This window comes from Talpa europaea (assembly GCF_964194135.1).
Source record: "Talpa europaea genome assembly, chromosome: 6".
Taxonomy (NCBI): Eukaryota; Metazoa; Chordata; class Mammalia; order Eulipotyphla; family Talpidae; genus Talpa; species Talpa europaea.
The window spans coordinates 124,201,320-124,224,209 of record NC_140072.1 but is presented as its reverse complement, the minus strand read 5'-3'; positions in this window follow the sequence as shown (position 1 = coordinate 124,224,209).

Sequence of the window (22,890 nt, the reverse complement as noted above, 5' to 3'; positions counted from 1 at the left end):
CCTTTACATTGTCCTTCAAATGTTTACACATAGAGGGGTAAACTGATAAAGTTTATCCATGGAGGCATTGGTCTTAAGGTGGAGAAAAAGTACCACTTCTATATTGAGGAGGAGCCTCAATATACAGATGTGGATACCTTTACAATTGCAGATGTGGATCATGAAGCTGAAGAGTTTGCTTCTTGATCATTTAAATACTTTGAATGTGAGCTTAGTGTGATAACAATGCCTGAGAAGGGAGAACGTATACTTCTAGTACACAAGCAACTATGTAAACCAATGTTCCCTCAACAAAAACAAATAAATATGTTGAATATGAAAAAAAAAATGGGATGTGGTAGCATTTCAGTCTTTAGAGTGTACTCCCTAGAGTAATCTAATCCAAGATGGAGTAAGTACAATAAAATAATAGAACAAGGAACATTATTATTTTAAGACATTTTGAGTAATAGTTAATACTGGGCACCATAAACATGTAGAGGTTCGAATCTATATGAATTATTTTCTCCGGTAGCACTCGGAGACCTTGGCATAGGATAATAGCTGGCAAATAATGGCAGTGGTATAGAGTTGGGATATATATTTTTCATATAATAAATGTAACAGTTAAGCATATTTTCAGAAAAAATAGTTGAAGATCCCAGAAAATAGTCTAAGAAAAGAAATGAAGACAGATAAAGGAACTGAACTGAGATTCATGACTAAAGTCAAGGGACTAGAGGTTGAAGAACAGTGTAAGTAACAAAATTAGACAGCTGGAGTCATCAGAAATGAGAGTTTAAGGATGAAGAATAGGAACAACTCATTCAGAGTGGAGTATTTCTGAGCAATGCCAACATATAGTTTATGACTATGATTATGATTATGGTTATATGAGCAAGAGATTAAATGAGAGCTGCATTATAACTTTTATGTGCCCTGGACAATTTTGTCTTCATACTTGTTCCTATATTAAAAAAAAAGATTAAACATTATATTTTACACCTCAATTGATTTAAGGACAAATAGATTAATATTACATAATGAAACATTTCTTCAATCTGGAAATTCATTGACTTTTTTTCTGATTTTACAGAAATTAAAACATTTATGTGGGTTCCTAAAATTATTGTAAGTTCCAGGCACTGTGCCTAATGGATTAGTTGGCCTGAACAATTGTGTGTATCTATGAAATCAATCATTTTATCTGTTCAGTTTAAAAGAATTAGAGGTCAAAATTGTTTATTTTTCACAGTTTTATTATTCTTTGCTTATATAATATGTGTTTATCATATTCCTTACCAATAAAAAATTAACTTTCATTTCCTTAGTCAAAATGATAATAGGAACCCTTTTTGGATACAAGTAAAGCAGACAAAAGAAATGAAACAAAAATTTTCAAAACATGGAGAGCAAAAGACAACAAAGGACAGTGACCCCTAAGAGATAGGAAACAAATTAGCTGAGCCATGTGCTTGTCCCAGTTAATTATCTTGGGAGGCTTTCTAATCCATGATTCAAAGTGGAGGGACTGTGTAGTGCCTTGCAGCCACCTGGAGAAAAAAGGAGAGATCCAAGAGACTGGGAGATTAACTCAACAAGACATAGCAACAAAAGGAAAAAAAAATCCAAAATATTAGTGGTAACAGCATCTGGCACTAAAATGGAGACAGAAATAAAGCCTAATCCATGGAGTACTACAGAGGCCTCAGAGGGGTGTCTTCCCCTGGAGTGAAAACTTACTAGCCCAGTATTGAGCACAGCCAAGCTGACACCTGCCAAATATGAAAACTAAGACCTGGAAATATCAAACTGTTTCTAAGTACCTTAACTAACTATATCCCGGGGGGAAAGGAACACTGAAGAATCTCTCTCTTGGGAAGGTAATGTTCACAATGTTTGGCATCCTATAAAATCTATTAGGCATGCAAAGAAGTGAGGTAGCTACACAGAATAAGAAATATATGAGTCAATCAAACCCATCCTCAAGATTAAATTAAGAATTTAAACACTAGCTATGACTTACTATGACAAAATGCGTAGTGGAAACACAGAAAACATAGAAAAGACCTGAATGAGTAGTTGTTTATTCAAGGAATACTACTGGAAGCTTCTAGTTTCCCATTCCACAAGGAAGAATCTTAAATGTCCCCACTCCACCCTGCTAACAAATAAGATGAACATGCTATAACATTAACAACTCTTGGGCTTATAATGGAAGGGAAGTCACAGGGAAAAATGCTGCCCCACACCAAGATGAAGAAGCAGACAAGTGAATATGGGGAGTCAACAAGACAGAGACTCATCTATTTTGGGAACCACTAGGTAAGGGAGATGAAGATGCAATGAATAAATCACTGCAGGCCCGGAATGAACAGGTTGAGAGTTAAAATCGCCTGGGATTCCTAGTCCCACAAAATATTGTGAGCACAAAGTCCCACAATAAATTATCAAAGAAAAATCCACTCAAGCTTGGGCAAGATGAGGGGAAAAGGAATATTACTGAAATGTGGTGAGAACCATGGGTTTCTCTGCTATTTTGCAAACAGGTTGCAGCCATCATCCACTGAGATTCATGGCACTTAGTTACACCAGGACTGTACAGACCCTTCGTATAGTTCGGCTACTTGAGAGGCTGGTGTGAATGAGAGAAGTACAGGAAAATCACTGTTGTCTAGGAAATGGTCAATATCAATGTCAAATATCAGTATGACCTTTGAAGGAAGAAGACATCCCAGCTGTCTAAAGTCACAATACTGGTTAAGTCAAGGATGGCTAAATATAAAAGCATCCATGTAGGCAAGACAAAAATATAATTGGGGAATCTAGGCAGTGAGACAGACAGTGGACTGGGATAAGTTCAGAGATACCCCTACCTGAAGTCTGAGCACACGTACAAGGGAGTGTATGCATGCTCAGGAGAAATTGGAAAGGCCTCCTAGAAGTCACAGTGATGGATATGAGGTCTTGCAACAGCAGAATCTAAAACCTGGGACAGACCTGTGAACTGCATAAACTTTAAATGAATTCCGCAAGTCACACCAGCACCATCAGAATGGAAGTGTTAACATTCTTCAGCACATCCTCTGACAAATCATTAGTCATTATTAAGTTATGCTGCCCCAGGAGTGATCCTTAGGAAGCCAGACTTTAAAAAATAAATAAATAAATGGATTGTTAAAACACGCAGCAACATCATTGGCCTTGTTTTGCAGGAGAAAGATGATATTGAATTAGTCCACACAATTCACTGAACAAATTAACAAACAACAACAACAACAAAATACCAACAACAACAACCCCCAGTAGAATCATAATGATAATTGCTTCAACATATTATCTAAAATATACAGTTTTGCCACCACAAAAAATTAGCAAATTTAAGGCAGGCAGACACAGAGAGACAATAGCAACCAATAAAACTATGTCTGTGGGGCCCAGCTACTGAACTCAGCAAAGCATTGTTATAAATGAAGAAAATCATGCTTAGAAAATCAAATTAAAATATCAACAAATACTCTACAACTACAGAATACCATATATGAGACAGAAACTTTTAAAAGAACTAAATAGAAATCGTATTGAAATTAAATAACAGAAATTAAAAAAAAAAACTGAAGTAGCTCAATAGAACATTTGAATGAGAAAATAATAACCTAAATTAAATATATATTAATACAAATATTCAATTGAAGAATATAAAGAAAATAAAGAGAGCCTAAAAGATCTGTGGGAGTATCAGGAAGAGAGCAAAAAGGCAAAAACAAATAATTGAAAATAATGGCTGAACTACTTATAATAATGAAGTTATAGAAACAACCTAAGTGCCATAGGGCAGAAGAGTGGATTATAAAAATGTTGTGTGTATATTATATATACATATATATATGTATATATATATACACACACACACACACACACACCCCAAATAGAATACTACTCAGCTATAAAAAAGACTTGCTACTTGTGACAATATGAATGAAAATGGAGGAGATAAAACTAAGTGTATTAAGTCTGGGCCTCCCTGGTGGCACAAGGGGTTAAACATAGCACTATGAAGCAATCTGCAGGCTGTGCAGTACCAGTTTGAACCCCTGCAGGCCAGGGAGGGATGGCGTAGCATGGCCCACATGGTGCAGCAGACCTCTCCTGTCTCCCCCCGCTGCTCCCCTCAGCAGTGTATTTCAGTCAGTCTATTCTCTTCCCCACTCTGTCTCTAGTGAATTTTCTCACCCCCCGCACCTCTGGTCTGTATCCCAGTTCTTGTACACATAAATAAATCATAAAAAAAAAACCAACAAAAAACAAAAAACAAAAAAAACTAAGTGTATTAAGTCAGAAGGGGAAAGAAAAATAGCAGATGGTTTCACTTATATGTGGAATATAGAGAGACAAAACTAAGGGGCAGATACAACCAAGCAAATAACAAAGCTAGAAGGCTAACCATGGACTTCAGAATACAAAATGGGAAAGAGTCAGGAGCCCAGTGGACTCTGGCAAAGGACTATGGGTTTTGTACACTTATTTTTTTAATTTTATTTTTATATTCCCCATACAATTGCAACCCCCTTATTTTGACCCCAATCCCTCCTTCCCCCGCCCCCCAACCCCATAGAGTGTCTCTGGTTCATAGTTGTTTGTTGATTTCTATTTATTTATTTATTTTTCTTTCTTATAGCTATTCTTTTTCCTGATCTCTTATTTAAGTTTTCTAGATTCCTGCTATGAGTGAGACCATCCAGTATTTTTCTTTTTCTTTCTGGCTTATTTCGCTGAGCATGATCCCTTCCAGCTCCATCCATGTTACTGAAAAAAAAATAAGTGTACAAAACACAACAAAGCAAAAACGGACAATTATAAATCAGAGTCATCCTGCAGGGGAGGAGGAGGGAGAGGGATCAGAAGCAGAGAGGGAGGAGCACAGGGGACTGAGGTGACGGTGCACAGGTGCATTGGGGAAGGAAACTCTATGGGGACTACACCTGAGGGGGTGGGGGGGAAGCAAATATCGTTTAACAATGAACAATGGGGCCTCCTCGGTGGCGCAGCGGTTGAGCACTGGGCTGCGAAGCTACCCACAGCCTCTGCAGCGCTGGTTCGATCCCTGGTCGCTGGGCGAGGGTCCCACATGTTGCACAGACTTCTCCCACCATGCCTGCTGCTCCCCTCAGCAGTGTACTTCATCAGTCTGCCTGTTCTACTCTCCGCTCTGGCTCTGGTGAATTCTCTCACTCTCTTGTGCCTCTGACTGTACCCAGTGCTTGTATAAATAAATAAATAAATCTTTAAAAAAAATAAATAAAAATAAAAATGAACAATGATGTAAAAAATAAAAAATAAATAAAGAAAAAAGGCAAAAAAAAGGACTATGGGTACTTTTGTAGTGGGTGTAGGGTGGCAACATGCATCTGAGGAGGTGTGAACCTATTCCTCTGAATCACATACAGAGTAAGCTTTTCTTTAAGAAAAGAAAAAGAATAGCTGAAAACTTCCCAAACTTTGTTTAAAAAGAAGGCATCCCTATTTAAGACCCACCTCCTTGTCCCCTTATCGCCAGTAGACATATAATTGGAGCCAATTCTAGAGCAGAAACATAGGTTTTATTTCATCAATGGATTCTAAGAATGTTAACCCCAAAATAATGTAGTGTAACATTAATAGGTTAAATTTATTGATTAATAAAGACTTTGGACATAAAGGCTAGCTTGGAGGTGACTCAACCAGTTTGAAACATTAACTGAAACTTAATCTTAAATTGTGTTGGCTTAGATTCAATTAGGATGAGATACTAAAAATATTTTAGAATAATGAAGAGGAAATATTCCAAAGGTTTAGGGGGATAAGAACACTGGAGTGCATTCATCATGTGCTACTGGCACACCCACCAATCTGATCTATTTTACAGCAGGTCAAACATATATTCGTTTCAATAAAGCTTAAGATGCATTAATGAGGATTGCAACATCACCTTCACATGCTGTTGTGACTTGTGCAGAAGCCATGAATGATGATGAGAAATGGTATCTCTGAGATGAGTGACATGATTTCCATGAGTGTAATTACATCCAGAACAACAAATACCAAATATTAGTATTTAATATTATTCAGAGACCAGGTCTGCATAAATACCACAATAGGAAGCAATAATTAAGTAATAAACAAAAAATGTTGACATCATTTGTGCAATGGCCAATTAATGATGGATTATTAGCAACCAAATATAAGGTCAATATTCTACAATGTTACTTGAAATATACTGTAGGAACATTTTTAGGTATAAAGAAAATTATTTGTATTTCTATAATGGAAAATAATACACTTTTAATAAATTTTCAGACTTTGGTATGCTTGAAATTCTGCAATCTTTTGAGTCTGCAAGAAGCTAGATATCCAGGGTCTGCTTGCTCACAAACGCAAGGTGTAATTATATTCCAAGGCTATCTCCAAAGGAACTAAGACTACTTAGGAAGATGACAGAATACTCACAAATGGAAATTATTCAGAACTTTGCAGGCTATATAAACATTAAGTTTAATATAATGCAGCTCTCTGATTGGAAACAACACTCTGCTTATGATAGAAAATAAAAAGTTTGTCACAAGGCCATTTTGCAGTGGGATAGAGGACTCATGGACCCATCATAATTATTTTATTAGAACTTAAAAGCATCATCAGAATAATCTATGTTATAACATGGACTCAAGAAACGGTCTCAGTTTTATCAAGAATGCCTTATATTTTCTTTTGGATAATCCTAACAAGCCTAATTCAGAATCTCAACATTGTCTCCTGGGTCTATGGATTGAGACATGTATATTTACTATATATTCTGACTAAACTCAGGGTACACCTACTGTCCAGAAATGTGTCCAGATGTGCACTATAAATTAACATGGTCATCCTAGCAATTACAGAATGAATAGGACTGCAAATTAGTCTTATTAGGATAATCAATCTAAAGAAAAACATATATCTTAGGGAATTGCAGAAATTAGTGCCACAATTAAAGATCTGAAAGATACAGAGATGAGAATTCCTATCACATATACATTTATTTGACTGTATTTCTTACATAAAAAGTGGATGAACCCTAACAATAAATTGTAGATTATAGTAGCCTTAATTAGATGACAGATCAAATTGTGAATATTTATCCAGACATGGGATCTCGCTGGGAATGATTTTTACCCATCACCTGGTTTGCAGCTATTGATCTGGCAAGTACCTCCTCTCCTCTGCATCAATTTACATGCATCACCATAAGTTGCTAGCTATTATCTGCCTGGGATGACAGTATAATTTCATGCTTTTGTCTCAGAGCCATACCAGTTTTCCCATTCTTGTCTATGATCTCTCCAGTGTTATTTGATATCTAAAGGTGTATTTCTGTCAGTCTGTAATGATATAAGTGAAAGCTTACTTTCAATTTATGTACTTATCTCATTGTGAGCCAGTGAAAATTTTCCAATCAATATTAAACTGCGAACCTTGAGTATGACTGATCAAACTCACCAAGATTTTAACTGTAAACCCAAGGACTCAGTGTTCAATTAAATTCATGATAGCATGCTGATGGGAACGAGTAAGGAAAACCTAGCAAGTCTATGAAATGCATGTGACTCATCAGTGGAATGCATATCAGATAATGGGAGGAAAGCCCATTAATAATATGGGCAATTTTATTGGTGAAATTTCCATGTAGAGATCTTGACCTGGACAGGATAATTCCTCCAAAATAGATGGCAATTTGTGAAATCTTGCCCTAATTATGAAATAACAAAAGCAATAATTCTTTTCAATTTAGAGGCAATAAAAATCATGTATGAATATGTTCTTATGTTTTGTTTATGAGGTAACCACAAAGCTGCTATTTTGAGCAGGGCTTAGAGTAAGAGGTCGCCATGCAGAAATTCCAGGCTTCTATGAAAGTGTTTTGCTATTTTTCCCTCATGATGAAACAGATACAATATAAGCTGTACATCCTCGACAAACAGAATTTTGTATAGAGCCACTGTAAAGCCTTAACAAGGGAATCACTAAACAGACTTGCAGGGTTCTGGAGAAAGGCCTTGTTCTTTTCTTCCATTTTACAGAAACAGTTCTATCTTATTATTGGAAATCTAGTAGAAAATGAACAGTGATAAGAGACCTCAAGTAAATCTTCATGATATTGTGCATTCCACCTGATCCAACAAATTGTAAAATTGGTCATGCACAACAATATCCCACCCTCAAATGGAAATAGCACAAACATGATCAGGCATGAGTAGGTCTTCATGATGAACATAAACTTCAGATACATATAAATTAGGCCCCCAGTACAAAAAATATTGCTAAATATCTCCTTTACTCATTCCACAGCAATGGGTTCATGGACATTTTCTCAACAAGTAAATTTATTTATTTTTTCCTTTTTTTAAAAAAAAATTATTTATTTATTTATATAAGCACTGGGCACAGTCAGAAGCACGGCAGGGTGAGAGAATTCACCAGAGCCAGAGTAGGGAGCAGAACAGGCAGAAGGACCGAAGTACACTGCTGAGGGGAGCAGCAGGCAGCAGGAGAGGTCTGCACGCCCTATGGGACCCTCCTCTGGTGGCTGGGGATCGAACCGGCGCTGCAGAGGCTGCGTACAGTCTCACAGCCCAGCGCTCAACCGCTGCGCCACCAGAGGAGGCCCCACCAGTAAATTTAGAAAGAAAAAACAAGATTACTTTGCAGACGGTGTTATTAATATGTTGGCATCAGTGGGATGCTTGGTGCAGCATTAATATTCCAATTGAAAGTGTTCCTGAAACACAGTGGTAAAAGAAAATATCTTCTTAGCAGGACTTGGAGCACTGCATCGGATTTTTCTGTTTAATGAAATGTCTCAAAATCACAGTGATGCAAGGGTGACAGTCACAAGTTTGACCAGTTGGTCAGGGCCTTAGAAAGATTGAATTTTTTTGGCTTAGGGATACAGAAAATAGGTGTATAGATAGACTTCTCTAAAGGGGTACAAGGAATGAAGATACTTGTATTATATCTGAATGCTTACCCCAGAATATCCACTGCAGAATCATCTTTTAATAATCAGATAGACCAGATTATATGATCCACATATACCCATCATTTATTTTCATTTATTATGTGCAAAATGTGCTCATGTACATTTTGTGCCAGAGTTATTTGAAGGCTAAGCATGAGAAATGTGAACTTTTCCTTGCAAAGCTGATATGACTATTGCGTTTGTTGATGGGCAAACCTGATAAAACTGAGACCATTTCTTGAAACCCTGAAATAGTATCATTTCTCTGATAGGAGAAAATGACATTGGATCCCTTCCTTGGGTAGACATTTATCTGTCCTTACTGCAATATACACACATTGTGCATATGAGTTTGCCTTCTTACTCTAAATGATTGTGTTAACACCATCAACTATGGATTTATAGAATGCCTTTATCCAGATACATAGAACCTAACACAACACTGCTTATGAAGGAATGCATTTCACAACAAAAGATACACAGGGCCACCCTGGTGGCACAAGGAGTGAAGATGCAACCTATGAAGCTGTGCACAGCTGCTGCAGCATGAGTTTGATCCTTGACCAGGGAGCTACCCATATGGCACAGCAGAGCTCTCCTGGCTTGCCTGCTGCTCCCCTCAGCTGTGTATTTCAATCATTCTGCCTGATCTGTTCCCCACTCTGTTTCTGATGAATCCTCTCACCCCCTGCACCTCTGGCCTGTACCCCAGTTCTTATATGCATAAATAAATAAATCTTTAAAAAAAAGATATACAATGATGTGTTCATGGCCAAATATTAATAGTAATTAAATTCTGTATTAAAATATTGTTCCCTCTTTCCATTTATTATTTCTAGATAATTTTTTGTGGATAATTATAGTTTAGTTCTTAAACTGAAGGGATATTCACAAGGAATCATGACTGAACTAAATACAAAATAAAATAACTCTGATATTCCTTCATTCCTGGTGCCTTGAGAAAGATATCAAGATACTTTTCAGATTTTTTTGTTTTTAAATGTTTTATTGAAGTGACATTGGTTTACAATACTGTATATGATTTAGGGGTATACATTCATGCCTCTTTATATGTATGTTACCATGCCATACCCACCACCATAATACCCACAGTCCTCTATCATAACCCATTGAGCCCCCTCCCTGACCTGGTCCCTAGCCCCCATCTTTTCCCCTCTAGTAACCTCAATACTTCAGTCATACTTTTAGGTTTTGGTTCATTTTTTATCAGTTCCTTTGCTTTTGCCTTTATGTCCTATCAATACATATGAATGAAATCATTGGTATTTGTCTATGTCCTTCTGACTTAGTTCACGTAGCAAAATCCTTCCAGTTCTATCCTTGTCACAAATGTCAAGATTTATCTTTTTTTATATAGTTTAGTAGTATTCCATTGTGTGTATATATACTACATCTTTTCAATCCACTCATCAACCTTTGGGTACATAGGGTATTTCCACAGCTTGGTGACCATAAGTCTTGCTGCCATGAACAGAGGAGTAGATATCTTACTTGAATGAGAGATTTTGCATTCTTTAGATGAACAATAAGGCTTATATGTAGATTTATTTTTAATATTTCAAGGGATCTAATATCTTGGATGGAAGAATGAGAGTCTTTGCCCACGTGAAGGATATCTGGGTCTTATTTAAGAAAAGCATATGATTATTGCATAGAATTGTTATTATGATAAAGAATATCATTCTCTTCAACAAAATATGCTTGGATGCCATGATTATCATTTACCTTCTAGATTAAAGTTTCATTTTGTTGAGGTCAGATGTGGTAATAATTATTTGCACTTATTAATTTAGGTCTCCTCAATTCTCATTTCTTCTTTCACATCTCCTTACTTTACATTTTGAGCCAATTTCTAAGTTTAAATTTACCTCATGTAATTTCCATTTTTCTGCATTAACCCTGACAGATACACTTAAAGTATTTCTCATCCTTCTTCAGAAATATGCATAATTATATACCCTTAGCTTTATCTTGTAGAACTCCAGGACAAAGCATAGTAGGTTCCAGCTAAAAATTTGACCTAGCTCTGGCAACAATTTTTCTCTCATTTTTATTTTATCATTCTTCTATCGGCAAGAAATTCAATACCAAGGATAATGTGCATCTTTTATGTTCTCCTGGAAATATTATATGTCACAATTAACTAATATTTATATGGCTACTGTCTACTTCATTTCCTTTCTTAATTCCAAGTTGTACACGTGTGTGTGTGTATTCATTACCAAAATAAATGTCTCCCTAAGACTGCTTCCATGTAGGATGCTATTACAGAATTGTACCTCAGAATTCCAAAAATGAAACTTAAACTTAGTTGTAGCAGACATCTTCAGAAGCTAAATATCAACTAATGTAATATCCAATATGACACATATAGATATAAATAACAGATTTTAATATAGTCCATGAAAAATTTCATTGGCTACTTAATGTGAGTCAATTTGGAAGTTCCTCTCTATCCTTTGTGTGAGGTAGTCTTGTTACAACAGTTGGAACTAATGAGAAAGTATGAATTCAGTTGCCAAAAATCATTATGCTTCTCATTAATAGTCTAATATTACTAGCAGTTCAAAATGATTTGCTATAATCCAAAGACTAAGGTAATAACCATGTTGTAATTCTAACTCCCATTAGGTATGGTGTCTTTATGTTTTCTTTTATGTTTTCCAGGAGATCATAAAAGCTCTCAAGTTAACAAGCATATACATTTCTCCTCAGTACATTATACATATTACACATGTTACCCATTTGATGAATTATATTTAGTGAAGCAATACAATGCATCTTATTATAAAAAAGATAACTATTTGAGGTGTAAATTATAGCATAGATATGCTATTTTTTTTTACCTAGTAATCATTTGCAAGATAGATCTAGATTCATTATATATAATTCTATATGACATTGATGATAATAATAACTAGTTTCAACATGAAAAATGTACATAGTAAACATTTAAAAGAAAATTAAATCCAATAAGAGAGAAGCCTATTGAAATGTCAATAAATGTTACTGGTAGAATTCCAAATCAAAGAGAAACAGCTAAATAATTTCATAATAGGTACTAGAAATATTGGGTTTTTATTGTAAGTAACAGATGGCTACCTGATATCACACACAAAAATAAATCCCAAGAGGTTTAAAACATAAGTGTTAAAAAATTTTAAAAACAAATAAAGGTATTAAATATATATATATTGAAAGTTATCGTGATGTGATCTTGAATGTGAAAAAAAAAGAAATTAATTCTTAAACACACAAAAAAGAACAAGGATCTGTGTATGTGTGTATCATACAACAAATGCACACACACAATTACACAGACTCACTGTTACAAAAACATCTCCCAATTCCAAAGTGTCAAATTGAAAAAAGACATGAACTATATATATAGTAAGCTATATACTTTCAGAGTGCATAACATCTCCCAAATCAATAAGGAGACAAATTATCCAAAAAGAAACTCCAATATAAGAAGAAAAGTTCATAAAACAGAAAATAAAAATGATAAATTAACATTTAAAAGTATTTTCAGACTCTTGAACAATCAGGATATTGATAACTAAAAATAGTAGCAGGTTTCACTTATATTCTATGGAGGTATCATTGATTACTCATAAACTTGTGAAAATTGAAACTAATATAATCAATTAATTGTTTGAAAGGATGTGAGAAAATCACCAAATTTCATAAACTTAGTGATTTAAGACCATGTACATTTTTACTGCACATTTTCATTATTCAGCAGTAGGAGTATGGATTAGATGGCTTCTCTACAACAGCTCTCACAGACTGGAATTAAGGTGCCCAAATGGATTCTGATTTTATCTGGAGGCTTGACTATGGACAGGTTGTTGGCTGAATTTATTTCCTTATGACAGCAGAATACATGGCAATGTACTACTTCAAATGCAGCAATGTGGACAGATAAACTCTGCTGCTTTAATCTCAGAGCTCAAATAATTCAGCCAGTCCCAGCTGGAATTATCTTCCATCTGAATAACTCAAATCAACTGTTTAGGGACCTAATTACAGCTGCAACATCCCTTCACCCTTTTTATATAACTTCCCATCACAGGAGTGATAGTCTATCATCTTTGCCACATTCTATTGGTTAGAAGAAAGTTTCAGAAGTTGGCCACACTACAGCCAAGGAAAATGCAAACCTGGACATCAAGGGTGTGGCTCCCTGAGACTATCTTAGAATGCTACTTATGGTAATGAAAACAATTTTTTAGGACCTAGTTAAACTTGAAGTGTGTATGTCCTACATATCAGTCACACCATTTCACAGATAAGTAGCAAGAGTAACAGCGTATATACAAAGAACTGCACAAAAGTACAAATATTGCAGCATCCCTTTTAGTCATGAAAAACAAGGGATAAATAATGTTATATTCAATGACTGCAGTGTTGTAGTAGTAAAGACAATGATTTATATTTAACTAGAGATAGGGAAAATAAAGTATTAATTAAAAGAAAGCCTCCAAGCAATAGAGCATATATTTAAGATGAAATGTACTGGATTAATGCATCTAAAAATCAAATTAATGTTAGTTGTTCCTTTTGGAAGAGATTAATGTTGAATGAAATTGAGGGCCATTTAGCATTTTTATCACATATTACGTATGAAGAAAATAATGCACAAATAAAATATTGTATAATTATTAGTACATGGAATCAAGCTAATTTGGGCTCAAATTCTGATCTAGTGATGACCTTATATCCAGTTAGACCTTACATATAGCTTTGTAAGTTCAGATAAGTTGCAATTTTATTAGCTCAATCTATGAATATATGGATACATATGATGGATATCATTAATAATTATTGCAATCTTTTAACTTTAATTTTAATTAAAATTATCCATTATTATAGGTATAGATCAATATTTGGCATAACAATATAACTTATCATATTGTTTTAAACAAATTTTTAGAAGACACAAAATAAGAAATCAAAATTCTCTAATAATAAACCAAAACATTATCTCTTTAAAACTGAGAACAAAATTAATTTCATGAATTTGCTGTTAAAATATTATATCATTAAAAAGAAACTTTCTACATGTTTTTAATATACTGGTTGTCTAGCTGACCTTATATTATTTTTGGTTTTAACACAACAGTTCAAGAATTCCCCATTATTACTTTCCCTCATCTTGTATTTTGTATGAAAATGAAAACATTGCTGGCGTTGGAACATACATTAAATACTTCAAATCATGGAGTTTTTATTAAAATTTAATCCACTGGTGCTAAGTTATTGCATCTCTAATCAAGGAATTATTTCTGAATATACATTGGTATGACTGAATTACATGAAGGTGAAGACGGCTGCTATATGTATACTGATTTTCAAATCTGCAAAATAGGAGGTAGGATTAATGGTGTTCGATATTTTTAGCTGTCTCTATAAAATACCCCTTTCATCAATGACATTTTCCAGCATACTTTGATGAAAGATACTTCTTTCATCAAAGAAAAAGAAATGTTTCTTTAACAAGGTGATTTTTAATTATTCTTATGTGGTGTGTAAGGGGAGAAAGGGATCTATTTCCCCAGCAGACATCAAAAAAATAAATAAATAACATCACCAAAATTATTTCTCCAATCAAAAGTAGCAAGGAATAAAAGATGTAGAGTAACCTAGATTAAAAGAGATTTAATGTTATCTAATGCAATGCAATGATGTTATTTAAATTCCAAATCTAACAAAGTAAAATGTCAATATGAGCATTGACTAGACATGTATAGATTGCAAATTTTTAATTTGCAAACTAAGAATTGGGGGAATGCAGTGAATGAAATAAAATTAACATTTGTTGATACTTAGATCTGAATGGATCAGAATTATATTATTCCCTCTACTTTTTAATATCTTTGAAATTTTCCATAATAAAAAATGTTTTAACAGATAAAGAATGAAATCTCTTTATTGTTCAACCTTCTTAAGCCAGAAATGTAGCCTTCTGAATTTCAGATTGTCCAGTATCTTGTACAACCCAAAACACCAGTTGTCTTAGTTTGAGAATTATCAGAGGAAATCACTTCCTTAAGATTTAGTTTCACTACTTAAGTTCAGATATGTTTAAAACCAACTCTAATAAAGTATGGCAGAATAAGAAACAAAGTGTCAGAAAGTACTAACAGTAATTCTGTCTGGACAGAAAGAGAACAAAAACCAGAACTCTTCCTGGTAACCCTTGAGGGCTTTGATATCAGATGCTCTAAGTAATAGTCATTCCATAGAAAGGGCCCACTCCTTTACTGTTTAACTGAATTATATTACATTGTTTATAGATTGTATCAGAATTACTGTAAAGGGTTATGACTGGGTTTTCCAGAATGGCACTTTAAATACAGCATGATTGATTGTATCCTTCATTCTCCCAAACATTTTTATCATTGACAAAGTTTCTCGGAATAGACTTCTGTTACAGTTGAATCATCACAAGAAACACATGAATGAGTGTTTAAAATTACCTGCATGTATCACATATACAGACTTCATGGACCTGAGTTGGGATGTTGCAATATTTGTTTTAAGATACCGACTAGATTCTGTATGAATAGCCTTCAAAATGAGAAATGGGAAACTATCACAATCTTGCTCAAAAGTTTAATTTCTGATATCAATTATATATATATTTTTACTTGACTTATTGTGAAAATTAATTTGGAAAAAATTCTGTCTCTTTATAAAAGTAGAGAGTATACACCTTGCACTTTCTCATTACTGGACATATTTCTAATAATCAAAAAGACATGAGGAGCTTCTCTCTTCTCCTCTTCAATAATTTCTAAAATTCAGACTGCATTTGCAATTGGGATGGTGAACTTTCAGCAATAAATGCTTATATTAGCTACACCTCTTCCTCTTGAGATCAACATATTGATTTCTATGCTTTTGCTCTAATAATTATTAGCAATCATTTTAAAACTTTAGTTCACTTAAATATGGTCAAGACATCACCCCTTGAATTTGTGGGTGTTGATAATCTAACTCAAATTTTGATGAAATCACCATGTATAAATGTTTCATTTATTTCTGAACTTTAAAGTAGGTAAATAAAAACTTACCCTCTCTTAAGCTTTATTTCCTTCCTGGTTTTCTCCTGTAGCTAGTTACACTTTTGATAATTCAAAAACAAGGTTAAAAAACATGACTGTGATAGTAAAGCATGAAACTAAACTACTAAAATTGGGTAACCAACCATAGTTTATTATGATAATAATTTTATTTAATTGAATGAAACCATGCAATCAAAATGAGAGCTCTGGAAGCTCTTGTCCATGAAGGTAAGAAATGAAATCTGCCCTGCATTCTACTCACTACCTTTCCTTAGCAAATATTGCTTCATCTGCTAGAAATGTGACCTAAAGTTTAATCAGATTCTTTCGAATTTCAGTTCAACATTGCCTCTTTAACATTTTGACATAAACTAAAATGCCAACCAAAAGTCAAAACTTTTAACACATCACAAAAACCTGATTTCTGTGTACTTTATTTAATATTGAGTCCTCTAGCATCTGTGCAAAATAAACCTTGAAAGTACTAACTGAGTGAAAGTGAATGGATAAGAAGTATCCGGCCTCCAAGAAAAATTTTCCAAGTGGTGGTCTCTTCCTTGTATTTGAAGTCGTGTCAGTTTTTATTTTTCAGTGGATTTGTCTTATGCTTTCATATTTTTAGGTAAAAAGTCAAATATTAAATTAAACAAAAAGATGTTATGCCCAATAAAATCAAATTCAGTTAACTCTAAGGTCTTTAACAAATAAGTAAATCATTCTTCATAGAATAATGTCAAATGTGCTGTTTTGCCCCAAGAACCTACAAGCTGATATCAAATATGTTGTTTGTATCCTTCAACTCTTAAAAAACAATCAAGATGTATGTGAATAGACACCTATTATAAAAAATGCTTTCGGTACTTTTCGTGTGATCTGTTTAAGTGAAGCACTTGTACAAAACCAATTTCAATCCTTGAAAAGATCTTTAAAACACCAGTCAACATTATGAATACATGAATGCTAAAAATATTGTAACAATACATGAACAAAAAATTGAAAAGTAAAAATACAGTGGAATTTAATATATATATGAAAGTGGATATATATATATATATATATGGATGCTGTATACATACAGCAATTTCATGAAGTCCCTCTAGAAGAGGTAAATTCAATAATAAGATCTTTTTGTATAAGTTGAAAGTTTTTTTTAACAAGTTCAGCAACTTTCTTAACTGAATTGTAAATTTAATGTAAACATAAATTTTTATCACTTCTTGAACATTTCCAGATAAGGGAGTATCAGTTGCCTTCAAGCAACTTAATTTCTGGATGTAAGATGCTAGCTGGACAGCTAGACTGAGTAATCAGACAAACTTGGCTTATAGTCCATCTCTGAAGGACCATGGTGTAAATTCATGACCTGGAGTAATAACAGGTCACTTTGCATCATAAACCTTCAAATGATGCAAAAGTTTAATTAAGGTTAGTAAACTTTAAATAAATAAATTTACAAAAAAATACCACGAAAGATATACTGTACTTTTTTGACTGCAAATTTTTTTAAAAGGGGGTTAAGCATAAGTTGTCTGATCCCTTTTTTTGACTGACATTAGCAATTATAATAAATAAAACAAGACCAATCAATGGCTTCATCTAGTAGAACTTTAATTCTTGGCATTAAATCTAAAATGGATATAACATTTTGAGAGGAGGGGTTTAAAAGACACAAGTTATTCCTATTTCAAGAGTCTACACAAGGAAAGTATAGGGAGAAAGAACCCTAGATTCAGCCAAGAAGAGAGAGGGACACATCACTTCACCCAAATCCCATTACCAGATCACATGCTCAAACCTCCCTTCAAGGGAGGCTCGAGGTTATAATCTAACATTGAAATGAGGAAGACGAGCAAACCGACTTATTATCCAGCAATGTCTGCCATTACAGCAAAGTAGAACTTTCATTTCTATGAAAAGGCTTGGTTGGACATGTGCAGAGTGGAATAAAAATTATATTGAACAGAAGTTAGAATTCAAATTTTCTTTTTCCTATGTATAAATGAAGTCTAATGCACACATTAATTTTGCCCTGACCTGGTTTGTATGCTTATGAAATCAAATGACAATAAAATACAATTAAAAACTTAAAAACTTGACATTTTAAGATTTTCAAATGAATGATTTGAAATCAATAACATCTGCTTTTCTGCAATATATTTCCATCTCATTTTCCTGTCATAAAAACAGGAATGTATAATAAAATTAGTGAGAATACATATAATAAGCGCATTATGTAGGGTAATAGATTTTTACTTTTTTAGTCTTTTTACATAAATTAAAGGTTAAAGCTCTGCTTACAACAGCAGTTCTTATTTTCTCCTCTCTCTCTTCTCAAGGATATGTACTGCCTCTATCATTGTTGCTTTCAGAGGGAAATCCATGTTTGATTTACTCCTTATTATAATTCCAGCTCAGGACTACTGATGTCTAGTTTCAATAATCATTCCATTCTTGTTTAGTTTTAAGTTATAATAATATGCTTAGAGTTAAGATAACAAAATTGAAAAGGTGAATATTCTGAATTAGTATTAAATTGGGCTATAAATCTGACCAGGAATCTCAGTTATGAACAACGCCGGTGAAGCTTAGAAACCACTAACACTGCAGAATCTATCACAAGTTCTAGTTACTTTTCAAAGCAAAATTTCTAATCTTTCAGGAGATCCCATCAGAATCATCATATTTATATTTCCCACTAATTTCAACCTAAATTTTCATACATTTAATATAGCAGATAGGAAGAAATCATCTTGAAGCATTGGGGGGGGGGGTTCTGCCCATCAAGGTACAAGGTAATCATCAAAAGAGAAGCTTAACCTAATGCTGCTTTTCATGTCATATCGACCTATTTGCCAAGTAGTAAATAAGCAGAATGTGGGTGAGTCATTAATGAGTTCCTACTTATGTTATATATTATTATTGGCTTAGTAATTCAATATTAATATTTCAGATTAGTTTTAGGGCAGAAAAACAGAAACTACTCTTTTAATCAGAGGCAACGGGAATAGCTAATCTATTGCAAAATCATTAGAACACTCTGCAGGCCAGTAGGAGACAGGCTGCTAAAGAAATAGACAGGAAAGGAAGACCCAGCGATCTGAAGAATAACATCCAAGGCAACCATATGTGAGTCAACACCTCCTCTGCAGTGGAAAATGATGTTAAAGTTATGTCTCTATTTGCCCTAATGGTTCCACTCCACATGAGCTTGCACCACTGAAGTCAGGGTGCTGTTGCCCTGGCCACTGGGCACCAGGATAAACTCACCATTTTCTCTACCACAAAAAGCAACCAATGTAGCAGCAAAAGTCAGAAAGATATTTTTTTCCCTCTCCTTCCACTTTGCAACTGCAATTCCTCACTTACACGTTTGCTGACCTAGATCTTCCCACACCTTTAAAACTAGTTCCCTGTATGGACTCTTTCTGTTCTAATAAAAGGAGAATAAAGTTAATTTGTCTTTGTATGAGTAGAATGGTTTTCCTCTATACATGAATCTTGCAAAGGCAACTAAGATGATTGCTACACATCCTTCTCACCAGGTCTCATCAGCATGCCAGCAGAGTAGTGGACCAGCATGATGTACTCTGCAAAGTGGGAGCAATTAAGATTCATGAGTAATAATTATGGAAGAGAATCAGAGTCCTGATAGAGTTTTGATTTAAGACAATGAAGGTAGATGGCTATTCTGGCAATTTGATAGTACGTATTTTTGGAGGTTCTAGCTTGCTCATGTACAAGGAAAACCTGTATGTGTGTGTGTGTGTGTTTCTGGGAGGGGGGCGGCCTGTAATTATCATCCAGTTCCCCATATAAGTAACTGAATGTTAATATGAATATTAAGGACCTTGCTCTGTTACTTTGTTCCAGTTAAGAGATCACAGTGTGAACAGCAGCAGCAGTTGGAGTCACTAATACATTATTTAGATCATTCCTTATAATGAAGGCCTGTAATGAGCACTCACATTAGATACAGATCCCCTTATAATCCATGCCATTAGTTCTTTCTCAATCTCCGTACAATCTTTCAGCTTCAACAACCTTCCTATCTTGTTCTTTCTTATTACTCATCAAACTGGTTCCATCCTCCTATACCTGCTATGAATCAATAATCAACCTAATTCTCTGGCCACATCTCCGCTGAGGACTGGGGGACAACCACAAATGTTCCAATAGCTTTCGCCTGTGGGGAGAATCTTCTTTCCCACTGTCTTCATTGGAGCTCCTTTGAAGGGATTGTAATGTTTCAGCAGTTATTTCTTGTTGAACCATCTAAAAAATCCAGACTTTTTTTTTTTTTTTAATGTGCAGATTTGATGAACTTCCTCTTAATGAGACAATAGATATGGCTGGGAGCAGATGGAGTAAAATAGTGCATATCCTGAAATTCTGAATCACATATTCATTTGTATATTTCCTTGTAAGATCTAGATTTAGCAAGAACCCTGATAGGTTAGTTTAACCACAACTGCCATCCTCCACATATGGTCACTTTCTACATGTGAGGAGGGTCCTCACTCTCCACCACACCCTGGGTATGTGATTACAAAGGTTTGTATTCAGTAAGAATCCTGCTAAGTCACTTTAGCCAGAACAGCCTCTTTCATACTGCAGTTGCTTCCTTTTAGGAGCTTATCAACTTCTGGCTCCATACCCTATCCTCGGTTACAAATTCCCCCTTGACCACTCTGTATTAGAAGTTGAGCTCAAGTTCTCTACCATACAATCAAAGCCCATTACAGTAGTTCCTTTTATCTATACTTGTCCTGAATAAAGTCTTTTCCAAATGTCATTGAATATGCTTTCTTTAATACTGTGATCTCCTCCCAATCAGTCTCATCACCAGTGACTATCCAAGTTCTCAGTACAAAGAAACTGATATTGCAATCTAGGCCAGTGGGTCCTGTGATCTCATATTATTGCCATTCATATTATGGTTTTGTCTGATGTTCATTTGCTCAAGTTAAGGCAACTTAGTGTTGGGTGAAGACAATTTTGTCTCACAAATTTGATTTCTAATATAAATTGGAGATCATGTTTCAGCGAGAGTAAACAGAGAAAGTTGCAAAACATAGCCAATTATCCACTAAACATCAATGGAACCAAAACATAGGTCAAGAAAAAGTCAAAACTAACAAGCTGATCCTATATCTGAGGCAAACTGCAAGGGAGTGGAGAGAGAGGGGAATCAAAACTGGGGAAGGAAGAGCACAAGAAAATATAGTGAGGGTTCATGAGTGATATATGATGTAAGAAAAAATATTCATATATTTATGCACACACACACACACACACATATGCTGGTTTCTAAAACCCATTACATCATAAGTGCTGTGATTTCTATATAGCAAAGACTGTGCTAAGTAATATGAAAATGAAAATGGAGTGGTACTTGATGCTTTCAAATCATTCAATCAGAATTAAAGTTAGAGGCAATAGGAACCTCGCCTCCTTGTTATTCTCCAATTATTATTTTTATATTATTTTATTCTAAAGAATGTAGACTTTCTTCTCCATGGATGGGCAGACAATAAGCCACTCATGTTTTATGTTCCTGGAATACCTACAGAACTTAAAATATCAAATTTATTAAAAGAGAACTCAGCTATAAAGTGTGATATTAAATGACAATAAAAGAAGAGCCTATAGCAAATAATCTCATCACATAAATATGAAAATGATTTTGGTTACTTAAAATAGAGAATCTGTCCATAGCATAAACAAAGAAATTTCTATGTATGAATAAGAAAAGCAAGGCAAAATTTTAGAAGCATAAAACCAGTATATAAAGTAAGACCTCACATTTAATTTCTCTACTTAATTGCAAGTTTTATTAACAAATCTCATCTTCAAAAAATACTAATTTAAATCTTTGTCCATGTTTAGTTACTACTAATTTAATATGAAAAATGATCATAAACATTAAAGTATGTTAACACATGAAAGTTTACAAAGTCATGAAGTAAACTTTGGAAATGCAAAAAATTATCCCTATAAATTTTAATCTATAGAGAACTCTGAAATTCTATGGGTTGCCCAATATAATTCATATGAAATTCTATGCCACTGAAAGAAATAATTGCCTCATCATACCATTTTAGAGTTGTTTTTAAGCATTCTCTGAGACCATCTACTTGCTAAGAAAGAAATAAAAGTCAAATGCAAAAAGATGCCCATAATGTATTCATGTCCTTCAGCACTCTGTAGATAAATCATTCTTATTCAAATGAAATCCTTGACTTAACTTTTTTTTTTCCCCTGCTCCTATGTTCAAGAGATGCTAAGGGTATATGAATTCTCAGAGAACACTCTGTATCTCCATTTTTTTTTTTCTTTGGGATGAAGAATGAAACTAATGGGGAGAATGCAACCTAGAATGAAACCTCAAAGGATAATTCATTGAAAAATGATGCAGGACATGGACTACTTGGCAGAGAATTTTCACATTTCTTGTTATTTTTATCCATAAAGTCCTGTGAGATTTTTCTCCTTATCATACAGAATGTTCAATGTGCTAACTGTAAACTTAAGGAGAACTGAAGCATTTTATAACTTTCCTGTGACTGCAGAAATGTTATTTTTCTCTAAATTGGCGTAAGAGTGATTGCTCAGGGACCCATTTGAAGTACCCCAAAACAAAAACAAAAAAAAAACAAAAAAAAAAACCTAAAGCTGCTATCACCTACAGTGTCTGGCTAAAGCAGTTATTCACTGCAAAAATGATGACAAACTTAATGGAAGTCAGGTTGTAGGAGTTACATGCACATTAGCATAATAGCGCTAGTGCTA